The sequence below is a fragment of the Heterocephalus glaber genome, unplaced genomic scaffold, assembly GCF_053883595.1.
Source record: "Heterocephalus glaber isolate CG9 unplaced genomic scaffold, H.glaber_assembly_v1.0 deba00000071, whole genome shotgun sequence".
Classification (NCBI taxonomy): Eukaryota; Metazoa; Chordata; class Mammalia; order Rodentia; family Bathyergidae; genus Heterocephalus; species Heterocephalus glaber.
In genome coordinates, this window is record NW_028258137.1 from 25,723,981 (window position 1) to 25,738,102 (window position 14,122).

Below are 14,122 nucleotides of genomic sequence, written 5' to 3' on the forward strand. Positions count from 1 at the left end.
TATATCAAAATTTTTCCTAAAGTTTAGGGATACAAGTTTTAAAACTCATGAGCTTTTTTTTCAATAATTTTATGATCTGTCATTTTTTCACGCTACAGTTCATAGAAAACTTACATCAAAATCACCTGAAAAACTTGATAAAAATATGTATTCTGGGTCCCCCTATCAAATGAATAAATATCTTGGCAGAAGGGGAGAGAATTAGAGAATACAGCTATCACAAGTAGGTTTAATACATATTAAGTATGAAAATGATTATTTTAGAGAGATTACATAGAATTTGGAGGTAAAATAGGAATGCATAAAAGTTTTTATAAGTAACACTTAAAGAAAATAAATGGAGAGTGATTCTACTCACCAAAATTGAGATTATAGAAAGCACCTTCACCACTGGGAGAAGATAAAATATTCTGAAGTATTCTCAAGTTGATGAATTCAGGAGGCTCTTGGAAATACATATCTGTCACTTAGGGAATGAGAAATAAATATTTGAGAGTCAGCAGCACAGAGTCTATCATAGAAACCATAGAGATTAGTAATATTAACCAGGAAAAAAATGCTACTGGTCATAGGGATATATTTTTAAAAATATTTTAAGAATTTAGAAAAGAAACTCAGAAAAACTCATACTGGAGCAACTGTAGTCAATAAAGTAACCAGAAGTAAGCAAAAAGCAAATCAGATGTTTTACAAAGTCCATTACATAATACATGAGTATTTGTCTGTCTTCAGCCCCAGTCAGATTAAAACACTCTTAAGAGTGGCACCAAGATGAGATTCTCCATCTCCTATTCCATCCTCTCTGTTGCCTTTTTTCATACCACGTTCTCTTCTTGAGGCCCACAAATCCTCCACAATTTGCATACCTCTTAGCTCTCAGGCACATAAGCCTTAGTAGAGAGAGGAGTTACTCTCTCTCAGTGATTTACGTAAGATCTGTTTCCATTTCTCAGTGGTCAATTGTCACATATCAGCAAATCACTAGGACCAAGGAAGTAAAATATGCTGATTACCTTAATTTACTCAGAGGTCCTCATAAGAGTAGAGGATAGGGTTACCCCTCAGTGACTCCTACCATGACCATCAAATTATGACCTGAGAGTCAAAGGATGCTATACCTCAAAGAAAATTTGTAATTGCCTTAGGAAGTAGAAATGGAAATTAGGCAGCCAAATATAACAAAAATGTCAACTTCATGGGGTATTAATGTCATGCTCACAGTGCATTGTTTAAGGAATAACTTCCTCATTTTTTTAAAAATCAGCATATCACTTTCAGTCTTCAGTCTCCCTGTTCCTCTCCCAGGCCATATTATTCTTCAAAGATCAGTGGTTTGGCAATATAATATCTTACTTATTTGAGAACCCTGGGAAGTCATAAATCCCGACCAGGGTTCTTGAACTCATTGAAGACCTCTATTTTGGTGTCATTAAAATGTATATATACATCTGACTGTGTGATGCATTAAATATAAGTACTCATTTCCATAATCATTCAGAGTTTTACATTGTGCTAAGAAGACTCAGTGATTTCTTTAAAATTTCTCTCTGTGCTTTGTCCATGGAAGAATGGTGCTTAAAGGGCAGCCTTAGATAATTCACACAGCTAAAGGTCATGAAGTTGAAAAAGTAAGAATGATAGGGTTTCTCATAAAAGAAGGTGAGTGATATTAAGTTGAGGCTATTTGAGTTTAAAGAAATTGAGTAATGAATAGGAAGATAAAGTCTGAGAAAAAAATAGAGAGCTTAAGTGTTTTTATTTAATATTTTATTCTTTATACTTTATTTTTCAAACTTTCTATGCTAAGCACACACTACCTCAAAACCGAAAAAAGTAAAATATCTATTTGCTTTTTTTTCTCCTCTCCAACCAAAAATTTAAATCATATTGCTTAACCCTTAAATTTTTATCAAAATGCAAAAATGCATATCTTGAACCTATATCTCAAGGCTTTCTGTACGTACAGTGTACAAGAGTAACTCTTATTTTCTAGTGTCTTGGCAGCTTCAGTTATTCAGAACAAACCTATGAATTTAGGACAAATTTATAACCAAAAAAAATAGAAAAGTAGGAATTATGGTATTCATACATAAGTGGTACATACTGAAATGTTATTAACTTTGAAAAATTATGGAGAGCCTGGGTGAGATTCAGAGAAGCAAAGGATAGAGAAAGGAGCTAGTAAACAGCTCAGAACAGCTAGTAAAGAGGATTTTTTATTGTTGTCAATAGAAATAAAGTATAAATGTCTGAGATGATAGATATGACAATTACCCTAATGTAAGCACTATATAGCGTGTGCATGTATTGAAAACTTACATTCTATTCCCACAGATATATTAAATTACTGTGTCAATTTAAAGTAAAATATATTTAAAACTAGTACACTATTTGCTCTTTTTCCCTGAAATATTCTTAATAAGCTTATCCCTCATTTTCAGTGACCAATAACATACTAATCCAAAAAATCATACATAAACCAGCTCTAAACAAAAAGAAACAACATTTTTACTTAATTCCATAATATGCTGGGTGTCAAGTTAAGTAAACTTCTTAATACTTTTGCTTCTCCTCATTCAATCCCTTCTCTGGGGCACTCAATGTTATATATCAATCTTTTGCTGGATAAATATTTCTCAAGCTTTTTTTACTATTTACCACAATGAAATTTTAATATTTCATATATACTATTTATTTACTATTTGTATCTCAATGCTTTACACATAACAAGAGTAAGATTTTTTCCCCCAAGAAATAATTTTCATGGATGAAAGATCTAAATTTTAAAACAGAAGCACTTAATCTGCTGGAAGGTAAAATAGGTAAAACTCTTGAAGAAGTAGGTATAGGCAAAGACTTAATAAACAAACCCCAATCACAAAGGAAATATCATGAAGAATCAATAACAGGGATCTCATCATATTAAAATGCTTTTGCAGAGCAAAAGAAACCACCAACAGAGTAAAGAAACAACCCACAGAATAGGAAAATAATTTTATCAACTATTACCTACACAAATGGCTAATATCTGGAATATATAAAGGACACAAAAAATCAGGCTCTCCAAATTTAAAGACCCAATCCAAAAATGGGAATCTAAAATGAATAGACACTTCTCAGATGAAAAAGTAGAAACAGGGAATAAATACATGAAAAAAATGTTAACATCACTGGTCATTTTGAGAAATACAAATTAAAACATCACTGAGATTCTGTCTAACTCCAGAAAGAATGGCTGCCATCAAGAAATCAACCAATAACAAATGCTGGAGAGGCTGTAGAGAAAAGGAACCCTTATCAAGGAACCCTTCTCCTCTGTTGGGAGTGTGAATTGGTACAACCACTATGAAAATCAGTATGGAGATTCCTCAAAAAACTAAAACTAACAGTTTGATTTGACCCAGCTAGTCTCCTTCTAGGTATCTTCCCAAAGAGTTAAAAGCATCATACCCCAGTGATACATGCACACCCATGTTTACAGCAACAGAAGTTGTTATAGCCAAATCTTGGAAACAGCCTAAATGCCAATCAATGGATGAATGGATAAAGAAAATATGTTTTTTTTATTTACAATGGAGCACCACTCTGAAATAAAGAAGGATAAACTTGAGATATTTTTAGGTAAATGGATGCACCATGAGATTATACTTTTAAATGAAATAAATCAGGCATATATGTTTAAATATTGCATTGTGTCTCTTGTATGAAAAACCAAAAGTATAAATAAGAATCAAAATGGATAACAGATATTGGGAAGTAGGAAGAAAATGTTCAAATGGGAAAGGGAGTGAGGGAAGGGGGAGGGAAGTAAGGGAAAAAGAAAAATAGGAGAATGGAAGGAAAAGATGGAAACAAATTACCTATTATGAAAGTGATAAATATGTATGACAAATATGTACTAATAAAAAAGAAAGTTTAAAAAAATAAACACTATTTATACACTTGGAGGCGATGAAATCACCTCATGGAAAATGGATGTATTAGATTTGTTTCTCTGAGCAAGAGCTACTAGTGTTTGGGAATGTGTGATACTTTATTCTTCAGGACCAAGACACAAACTGTAGGACCCTTTTGTTTCTTGGATTCTGCCAAATAAATATAAGTAGTTTCTCATTATTTGAAAACAATGTTTGTTAGAAAAAAGACAAAATATCTTCAAAGAGCATTCCAGGTCTTGGGAACTATGTCAGCAATGAAGTGTCTTCCCAGCAAGTGCAAGGCCCTAGGCTGGATCACTGGTACCAAAAGAGAAAGGAGAAAGAAAAAAGAAAAAAAAGCGCTTTCCAAATAATGTATGTAGATGTTCCTCATCTAAAAGGAGGAACTGCATTTGTCCCCTACTGATGATCAGCTGGATTCATGACAAAATTCCAATAAATCAAGTAAGGAAAGAAAAAAGTGGTAATTTTACAGTAGAGGAACCTAGCAAACCCCACTAAACCCATGCAAAAGCACTTAATATCCCCAGCGATGCCAGGGGGTATCTTGGAGCTTCTGATAGTATGTGACAAGAAGGGGACCTTTCCTCCACGATATGCTTTCTAAAAAGTCATACTCTAGTCTAATTTTGAGGAAAATATTGGAAAAATCCAAATCAAGAGACATTCTACAAAATATTTGATCAATATTTCTCAAACTGTCAAGGCCACAAATAGCAAAGAAAACCATTAACTTTATAGATCAGAGGGTTCTAAGGAGACACGAACATTTCATCCAAGTAATATCTTACTTTGAATATAGAAAAAAAAGGAAACGTTATATATAATTAAAGTCAAAATAAATTAATAGCAACGATCAATGAGAGTACTATAGTACTGTAAGATATTAACAATAGAGGAAATAGAGTTTGGGATATATGAAACGGTCCACACTAACTCTGTTTTTGTAAATCTAAAATTATTTTAAGTTTTTCTATAAATAATGTCTTTCAAACACACATACACACACACACACGAATGTACTCTACAGTAAAATGCCCTCAGTTGAGAAGTCTGATAGGATAAACTTTTTAAAATGCACATCCAATCCTGTTATTGCCATATCAAAATTCTCAAATGGCCATCTCCCAGAACACTGATCACATCAGACCTTCATTACATGGCTTCTGATGACCTTTCCAAACTCATCTTCTCCACTTCACCTCTGGTGCCCTTCGCTTGTCTGTCTCCTTGCATTCCTCAAGTGCATCTGTGTTTCACATTTTCCTAACTTCACACTACCTAATAGTATGACAGTGGACCTCATTTGGAAATACATTACAGTGGAAATTTGTCTGGGTTTAAGAAAGATTAAATGGGCCAAGGAGAATGGATGTTTGTGATTATCTTAGTTATTCCCTGTTACCTACAATAGTCATCCTGCCTGACAGAATCTTTTGATCAAAGATCTAGTCACGTAGATTATTGCTTGCTTCAAAAAGGGCCTGTGGTGCCCTAGGAATGAACTAAAGATGAAGCAGCCCATAGTATGTGCAATATCCAACCTCTCAATTTTATCTCTCAGCTATGTTCACAGTAAAATTCTGACAGATGGATCTCAGAAATGATACATTTATATTAAGCATGTGATCATTGTGATAATGATGTTAATAGTGATGAATGCAGAGTTAATCTCAGAATGCCCTGGAAAAGCATAACATGTATAAGAAATAATAAGCCTTTGGTTTTGTTTGTCTTGGGAACATTATTTAGTAAGATATATAGTTTATTACCTTTGCATCCTCTTTGATGCATAAGTAATATAAATCTCTACAGATTCAACAATATTTATATTGAAAGTGTACCAAAGCAGGGTTGACTGCTTAGCCATCATTTCTGAACTAGAATTTCAAATAGGTTTTCTGACCTTAATAAATAACAGTCTTTCATTCTTATTCTGTGATTTCACCAAAATAGTATAATTTAAATAAATACCTAGTTAAATAAAAATTAGTGCTCACTGATAGGATTATTTGATGTTTACAAATATATTTCTATGAAATAATAAATTTTAATTTTTGAAACACCTCTATTTTCTCCTCAAATTTCACATGTGTAAAACAACTGACCATAGATGTTTAGCTATGGAGAATCTTTATCCAGGAGAGAAAACAAGAGGCAGAGAAGACAATGAAGGATGAGCATGTGCTGACTTGAGGTGGAGATGTGGCTGTATTAAACAATGTGTTTGGTTTCAGAGCTGTGGTCCAATTATTTCAAACAATAGTGAGACTGTTTATAACTATTCTTCCTGGGTGGTGATTCAGGGTACAAGCTTAAGAGAATAATAAAGAAGCAAGATTCAGATTCAGATTTAGGGAAGTAGCAAAATTCCTATATTCTGGTATCAGTATATTCATATCACTCACTATAGGTGGAAATCTACTCTGCTCAGCTAGTGTCACCAAAAAGCTAGAACCCCAGTAGGTAATAATGAACTACAGAATCTATTGTATCACATACTGCAACTGCTCTTTCTCTTGTGTATTTTCCATGGACCTATTAGAACCCCAGTAGGTAACAATGAACTGAAGAAACTATTATATCACATACTGCAACAGCTCTTTCGCTTGTGTATTCTCCATGCACCTATTAAGATTCTGTCTGTATTCCCGACTTTGAAGAAGAGACTAGCCCTGTTCCTTCAGAGTTATCTTATTAGTTTGTATCCAGAATCGTTTCAAAGATTTAACAAACAAGTCATGTTAAACAACATAGCATAGTAATGGGACACCACATTAACTGAATGGAAGATGGTTATGAATGTTATTTCATTCTCATGGTCATCAATATCAGTGGTGAAAAATTTGAAAATGAGAGAACAAACAATATTTATTGAATAAATCAATCCAATCTTGTGTGAAAAATAGTGGGACAATATGGTCAGCACAAAGGACACTGTCAGCTATACCTCACCAATGAAAGATGATAAGGACCCAGGAGGAGAAGAGCTCTTAAGCAGTGATAGTGAAGCTCTAGCCAATTTGCAGAAAAAAAGAAATAAATGTAAACATTATACCATGTAGTATTTTGACTTTATTATTTTCGTATAATGTGGCCAGATACAGAGCAAAATTGAGCAAACAACAATTTTCTTTTCAATTTCTGTTATCTGTCTAAACTTGATTTTTTTCTACTAACAGATACATAAGAGTCTCTCAGAAATGCTTTTTTGACATGTAAACCACATTTAGAATAAAATGAATCTGAAGAGAAGTACAGGAATGATAATTCCAGAAATTTTAATAAGTTCCAGGAACTTGCTTTGTGGTTAGTATTAATCAGTTCATTTAATCACCACAACACTTAGTGATAAATGAGCTTGTCTATTTTATAGACAAGGAAATCAGGAATCAGAGAGATTCAGAAAATACCCAAGGACACTGTGTTAGTCAGTTTCCTGTAGCTACAAGGAAACGTGAGATGATTGACTTATAAAGAAAAAAGAAGTATTTGGGCTCAGAGCTCTGGAGAGACTAGTTCAATGTAAAGTGCTCTCATCTCTTTCACCCCTGGTAAGATCAGCACATAGTGGTGGGAGTGAAGGCAACCTAGGAAGGGGTAGAACTAGCATAATTTGCAGTATAGGCATTTCCTTGATAACATAATGACCTCCCACATGTCCCCACTACATCCCAGTAGATCCTACAATCTCCCATTCTAGAAACCAAGCCTTTTATACATGGACCTTTAGGTGGACACCACCAATATCCAAACTAGCATACAAACACCTCACAGATAAAGAAGCAACCCCAGTCTGTGAGAATTAGAATACTTAGTTTCCATTCTAATGCAACTCCTTCCCTAACTCACAAGAGATGTCATGATTTTGATCTGTTATTCAAATTTATTGAGTCATGTAGGCAGGATTTAGACCTTTATAGCAAACTTCACTTGATGCATCATAATTAGCAACAGAGATTAGCTAATCAAAGTACTAACGATAGCCTAATTGGTGCAGTGTTTTATTGCTTACAAAGCACTTTCTGGTAATTTTATAATATGATTTTTAAAATGATGATGTGTGGCAGGAATTTCCCTCCTAACTTTCAGGTGAAGAAACTGAGGTTCAATGAAATTGATTGACTTGCCTTTCAATCATTAAACCTCTAAAGAGGCAATTTTGAGAAATGAATGAATTGTAGCTCAATATCATGTGTTCTCCAAATGCACTATATGCCACTTACCAACAGGTTAAAATGATCCAGAGTACAGTTTTCAGGAGTCTTTCCCCTCTTCGAAAAGGATGCGTGCTGCATTCCTCAGTGGGCAATTACCCTTTCATCTACAATCTTAGATCCTGTTTATGATTCTAGTCTCTTCTCCTTGGAAAATACTCTGAAAGGCCATTGCTTACCCTGGGAATACAGATTTGGGTCTGCATTCTTTCATGCCATATACCACGTGGGAACACTTCTGTGATATTAAAAAAAACACTGAGAGCATGTTCTGCCTTCAACTCACATCCATAGTTCCCATAGTATGACATAAAGTAAATCTTTTTGCCTTACACAAAATGTTACACATTTTAGCTTATCAAATTGTACTCATATAATATCTTCTATACTTTATTAAACTTCGTTAATACCTTTTTAAAATAAATAACCTCCAGGTTATCTATATCTATGATATATATATATATTATTTACAGTGAGACATATATACATATACATACATATGGATAGATAGGTAAATCTCTCAGTAGATACATGTATCAATTTCCATGAGTCCTTCCTTACTGTATTACCCAGTCTTCTGTTTCCCAGAAGGATAAATACACAAGTATTTCTCCCATCCTGAGAGTTCTTACTTTATAAAATAAAAAGTAATTCTAATTCTAAATATTAATGTCCTATAGTCAATGGAAAGGTTTTTTATTGTTGTTTTTTTATAATATTTGCAAAATGACTCACAATTCAGGGTACCTATTGTAGAATATTTAAGACATTTTGTATGATATGAAGAGCTAATCATTGATTGCATGGGACAAATGGATACCAAAAAGGATATCAAACATAAAAAGAAGAGGATGGAGTCATATGAACAGAGGAACTCCAAGAGCACAGATGTTTCTCTTGTACCAGATCAAACTGTGTCATGCAAAAAAAAAAAAATTATTTCAAATGGAATTTGCCAGGGGTTTGCATTTTTTACCCATCAAACTTAACAGAGTACATTTTGAGAAATCAGAATTATCTGTGCTCAGATTCATTTTGTTACAGGTATGTAGCATGTCTTTTTTTTCTCTCTTTTCAGCAGCTATATACCAGCATGTGGTGGCAAAAGCATAAACCACAAAACTGATTGAAAAGGTATTTAGGCTATAAGTCAATTCACATTCAGTGATGCCTAGAGCAATCCAGCCTGGTGACAACTGCTTTATCAAAGAGTAGCATCTGGATCCATTCTTTCTCATCCCAGGAGCAATAGACAAGCTCATATTTAAGTTTGAGAAAGAGGTCATCAAATTTCCCTTTAAGCATTGGAAATCAAGAGGTTTTTGCTTGTTTATTTTGTGTCATTTTATTTAATGTGAGCCTCCTGAGGCACTGTTGCCTTGAATTTTTCTACTGAGAGCTCTGCCCTCCCTGAGATAGCATTAACTTTGATCAGTAAAGGTACTCTGGCTGCTATTAAAAGGATATTTTAAAAAATTGCAGCAAGCATTGATTAAACACTTACAATATGCAAGAAAGAAAGTGAAAGCTTTAACCTGATGAGTACATCTAATGCTAACAACTCCAGGAAAAAGATTAAACTTTTTATCATACAGATAAGAAAAATGAGTCCTAGAGAGAAGAAAAGAAATGACTTGCTCAGTTCTGCAAAGCCAATATGATTGAGTGCACTATAAGTTCATCAAAATCCATTTTCTTCTTTCAGTAGGTGCTAAAGTACATTTTCCAACTTTCTGGTTAGGGGTGGCAATGCAATTAACTTCTAGCCAAAAAGATGTGAGCAGAAATGATGTGACTCTTCTTAGGTGAACATGTTTAAGAGGTGAGTAGTCTTGCATACCACCACCCTCAGTGCAGAGGAGGAGGCTTCCAGGCCACTGTACCACCATCCCAGAACAGAAAAGATGAGCCACACAGGTGCCAGCAGCATCCCCAACCCCCCATAGAAATGAGAAAAAATGCAAACAAGTCTCACAACCAGACCTCCAGATCACCTTTAGGAGCCTCAAAGGGAAATGAGATGGAACACTCTGATACTCAACCACCTGGCCCCCTAAACTGTAAACAATTGGAAAAAATCAGAAATATTTCAAAATTGATGGATAAATAAGATACTTTCATGAAAAAAAGAGCACCTTAGGAACTTCGTGAACACCAAGCCACCACTCCAAATAATTTTTGACAATAACCTACAAAAAGACAACCAGGATCACAAACCCAGTAAGCCCAGCAAAATGAATACATCAGGCACAATAAGAAATTAAAGGCAAAGGGACAGAATCCAGAAAAAGAAAAAGTCATGACAATGATAAGTCAACATGTATCAGTTATAACCATCAATGATAATGGTCTCAATTCACTAATCAAAAAAATAGACTGGTAGAATGGGTCAAGCAGCAAGATCCAACAATATGCTGCATACAAAAACACACTTAATTCAAAAAGAAACTCATAGACTGAAACAAAAAGGGTAAAAAATAGTACTTCATGCAACAGGAACCTGTAAAAAAGCAGAGTAGCTATGCTCTTTGCAGATCAAGTGGATTTCAAACCAACACTATTGAGAGAGACAAAGAAGGACACTGCATCCTTATAAAGGGAAAATCCAAGAGGAAGAGATGACAAACATAAATATATATGCAAGAAACACTAGTGCACCCAACTATGTAAAACAAATACTAATGGACATTAAAAATCAAATAAGCACAAATACAATAATAGTGGGTGAACTCAATACCCTACTGTCACAAATAGATCAACTAGATAAAAAATAAGCAAGGAAATACTAGAACTCAATCAAACTCTTGAATAAATGAACTTCACAGATGTTTACAGAGTGTTCCACACTACAATATCAGAATACACCTTCTTTTCAGCTGCACATGGCTCATTCTCCAAAATGGACCACATACTCACTCATAGAACATGTTTGAGTAAGTGCAAAGGAATTGAAGTTATCTCCTGTATATTATCAGACCATAGTGTGATGAAATTGCAGGTCAATAGCAAAATAAACCACAAAAATTCATAAACAAATTGAACAACACACTTCTGAATAACCAATGGGTCACAGAGGAGATTAAAGAGAAAATCAGACATTTCCTACAATTAAATGAACATGACATTACAACATATTGGAATCTATGGAACACAATGACAGCAGTCTGACAACGTAAATTCATAGCAGTGAATACTCATATTACATAAACAGAGTAAGCCTAATTAAACAACCAGATGCTGAACCTCAAGCTTCTAGAAAAAGATGAGCAGGACAAACCCAAAGCTCATACAAGGGAGGAAATTATAAAGATCAGAGCAGAAATCAATGCAATACAGACTAAGAGAATGATAAAAAATTCAATGAAGCTAAGAGTTGGTTCTTCCAAAGAATAAAAAAAATTGACAACCCCTTAGCCTACCTGAGCAGAAAAAGGAAAGAAAAGACTCAAATCCATTCAATTAGGAATAAAAAGGATGAAATTACAACGGACCCAGCAGAAATCCAGAGGATCATTAATACCTACTTCAAGAACTTATATGCCAATAAGACAGAAAACACAGAAGAATTGGACAGATTCCTAGATAAGTATGAATTACCATAATTGAACAAAGAAGACCTAAAAATTCCACACAAACCAATACCAAACAATAAAATTGAAAACGTAATTAAAAACTTACCAATTAAGAAAAGTCTGATTCCTGATGGCTTCTCTGCTGAATTCTACAAGACATTTAGAGCAGAACTACTGCCATTACTGTTTAAACTCTTCAATAAAATTGAAAGGGAAGCAATACTCTCAACTTCCTTCCTGGAAAAAAACATCACCTTGATCCCAAAAGCAGAGAAAGTCACAGCTGAAAAAGAGAACTATAGGCCAATCTCACTAACGAACATAGATGCAGAAATCCTTAGTAAGATACTGGCAAATGGAATGCAGAAGATCATCAAGAAGATGATACACCCTAACCAAGTGGGATTCATCCCAGGGCTGCAGGGATGGTTCAACATCAGCAAATCAATAAATGTAACACACTATATCAATATAGCCAAGGACAAAAACCATATGATCACCTCAATAGATGCAGAAAAAACATTTGACAAAATCCAACATAAATTTATGATAAAAAACCCTACAAAAAATTGGAATAGATGTTCTCTACCTCAATCTGATAAAAGCTATCTATGAAAAACTAACAGCCAATATCATACAAAATGGTCAAAAAACAGAAATCCTTCACATTAAAATCAGGAAGAAGACAAGGATGTCTACTATCATCACTCCTGTTTAATATAGTTTTGGAAACATTAACCACAACAATTAGACGAGAGAAAGAAATAAAAGGAATAAAGATAGGAAATGAAGAAGTCAAATTGTCATTATTTGCAGATGACATGATACTCTATATAGAAAACCCCAAGAACTCCACCAAAAGTCTTCTAGACTTAATAACCAAATTCAGTAAAGTAGCTGGATACAAGGTCAACACACAAAAATCAATAGCTTTCCTCTACATGAACAATAGACTTACTGAGACAGAAATACCATTCACAATAGCATCCAAAAAACTGAAATACCTAGAAATTAACCTAACAAAAGAAATGAAAGTCCTCTTCTCTGAAAACTATAGCACTCTGAAAAGAGAGATTGAGGATGATATCAGAAAATGGAAAGACATCCCTTGCTCCTGGGTAGGAAGGATTAGCATAGTGAAAATGGCCATACTTCCAACACTGCTATATAGATTCAATGCAATTCCAATTGAAATCTCAGCAGCACACTTCACGGACCTTGAGAAAACAATACAAAAATTCATTTGGAACAAGAAAAGACCTAGAATAGCAAAAGCAATTCTAGGTAGCAGAGACATGGCAGGGGGTATCACAACCCCCAACTTGAAACTATACTATAATGCTACTGTGATAAAAACAGCATGGTACTGCCATGAAACAGACCTGAAGACCAGTGGAACAGATGGGAAGATGCAGAAACAACTCCAGACACAGCCACCTCATCTTTGACAAATGAGCCAAACATCCTCACTGGAGGAGAGATAGCCTATTTAATATATGGTGCTGGACAAATTGGGTTTCAACTTACCAAAGATTAAAACTAGACCTATATCTCTCACCATGCACTAAACTAACATCAAAATGGATTAAATATCTAAATATTAAAATAGAGACACTGAACCAGCTGGGAGAGAGGTTAGGTAGAACTCTTGAAGATATTGGTAGAGGAAAAGATTTTATGAACAAAAACTCATTTGCCCATGAACTAGCACAAACAAGCAACAAGTGGATTCTCTTCTTATTAAAAAGCTTCTGCACAGCAAGAGAAACCACCAACAGTGTGACGAGACAACCCACAACATGGTAAATAATTTCATCTGTTGTTCCTCAGACAAAGGTCTACTATCTAGAATCTATAAAGAACTTTAAAAAATCAGACCTCCCAAATTTAAAGACAAAATCCAAAATTGGGAATGTGAAATGAAAAGACATTTCTCACACAAAGAAGTAGACATAGCAAATAAACACAGGAAAAAAAGTTCAATATCACTGGTCATTTAGAGATGTGAATGAAAACAATGCTGAGATTCCACCTCACCCCAGAAAGAATGGCTGCTATCATGAAATTAACCAATAACAAGCAGGGCTGTTGGAAGAGAGGAACACTGCTCCACCTCTGCTGGGAGTGTAGACTGGTCCAAGCACTTTGGATATCAGTACGGAGATACCTCAAAGAACTAGGACTGGAAGTCCCATTTGACCCAGCTATTCTCCTGCTGGGTGTCTTCCCCAAAGAATTAAAAGAATCATACCACAGTGATATATGTTCACCCATATTCATAGAAGCACAATTGGTGATAGCTAAAACTTGGAAGCAGTCCAAATGCCCATCACCTGGAGACTGGATTAAAAAAAAAAAAATGTGTTTTTTTTTCAATTAAATAGAGTATTACTTA

At 34.5% G+C, this 14,122-nt stretch overlaps 1 long non-coding RNA gene across 3 annotated transcripts in view; it reads right to left on the reverse strand.

The window, feature by feature from the left end:
* LOC147830658 (uncharacterized) overlaps positions 1–14,122 on the reverse strand; it is a 172,457-nt gene that overhangs the window by 133,728 nt on the left and 24,607 nt on the right. For all 3 annotated transcript variants that reach the window (XR_015449029.1, XR_015449030.1, XR_015449031.1), the window contains exon 2: positions 359–466. This is a non-coding gene — a long non-coding RNA (uncharacterized LOC147830658). The remainder of the gene's footprint in view (positions 1–358; positions 467–14,122) is intronic.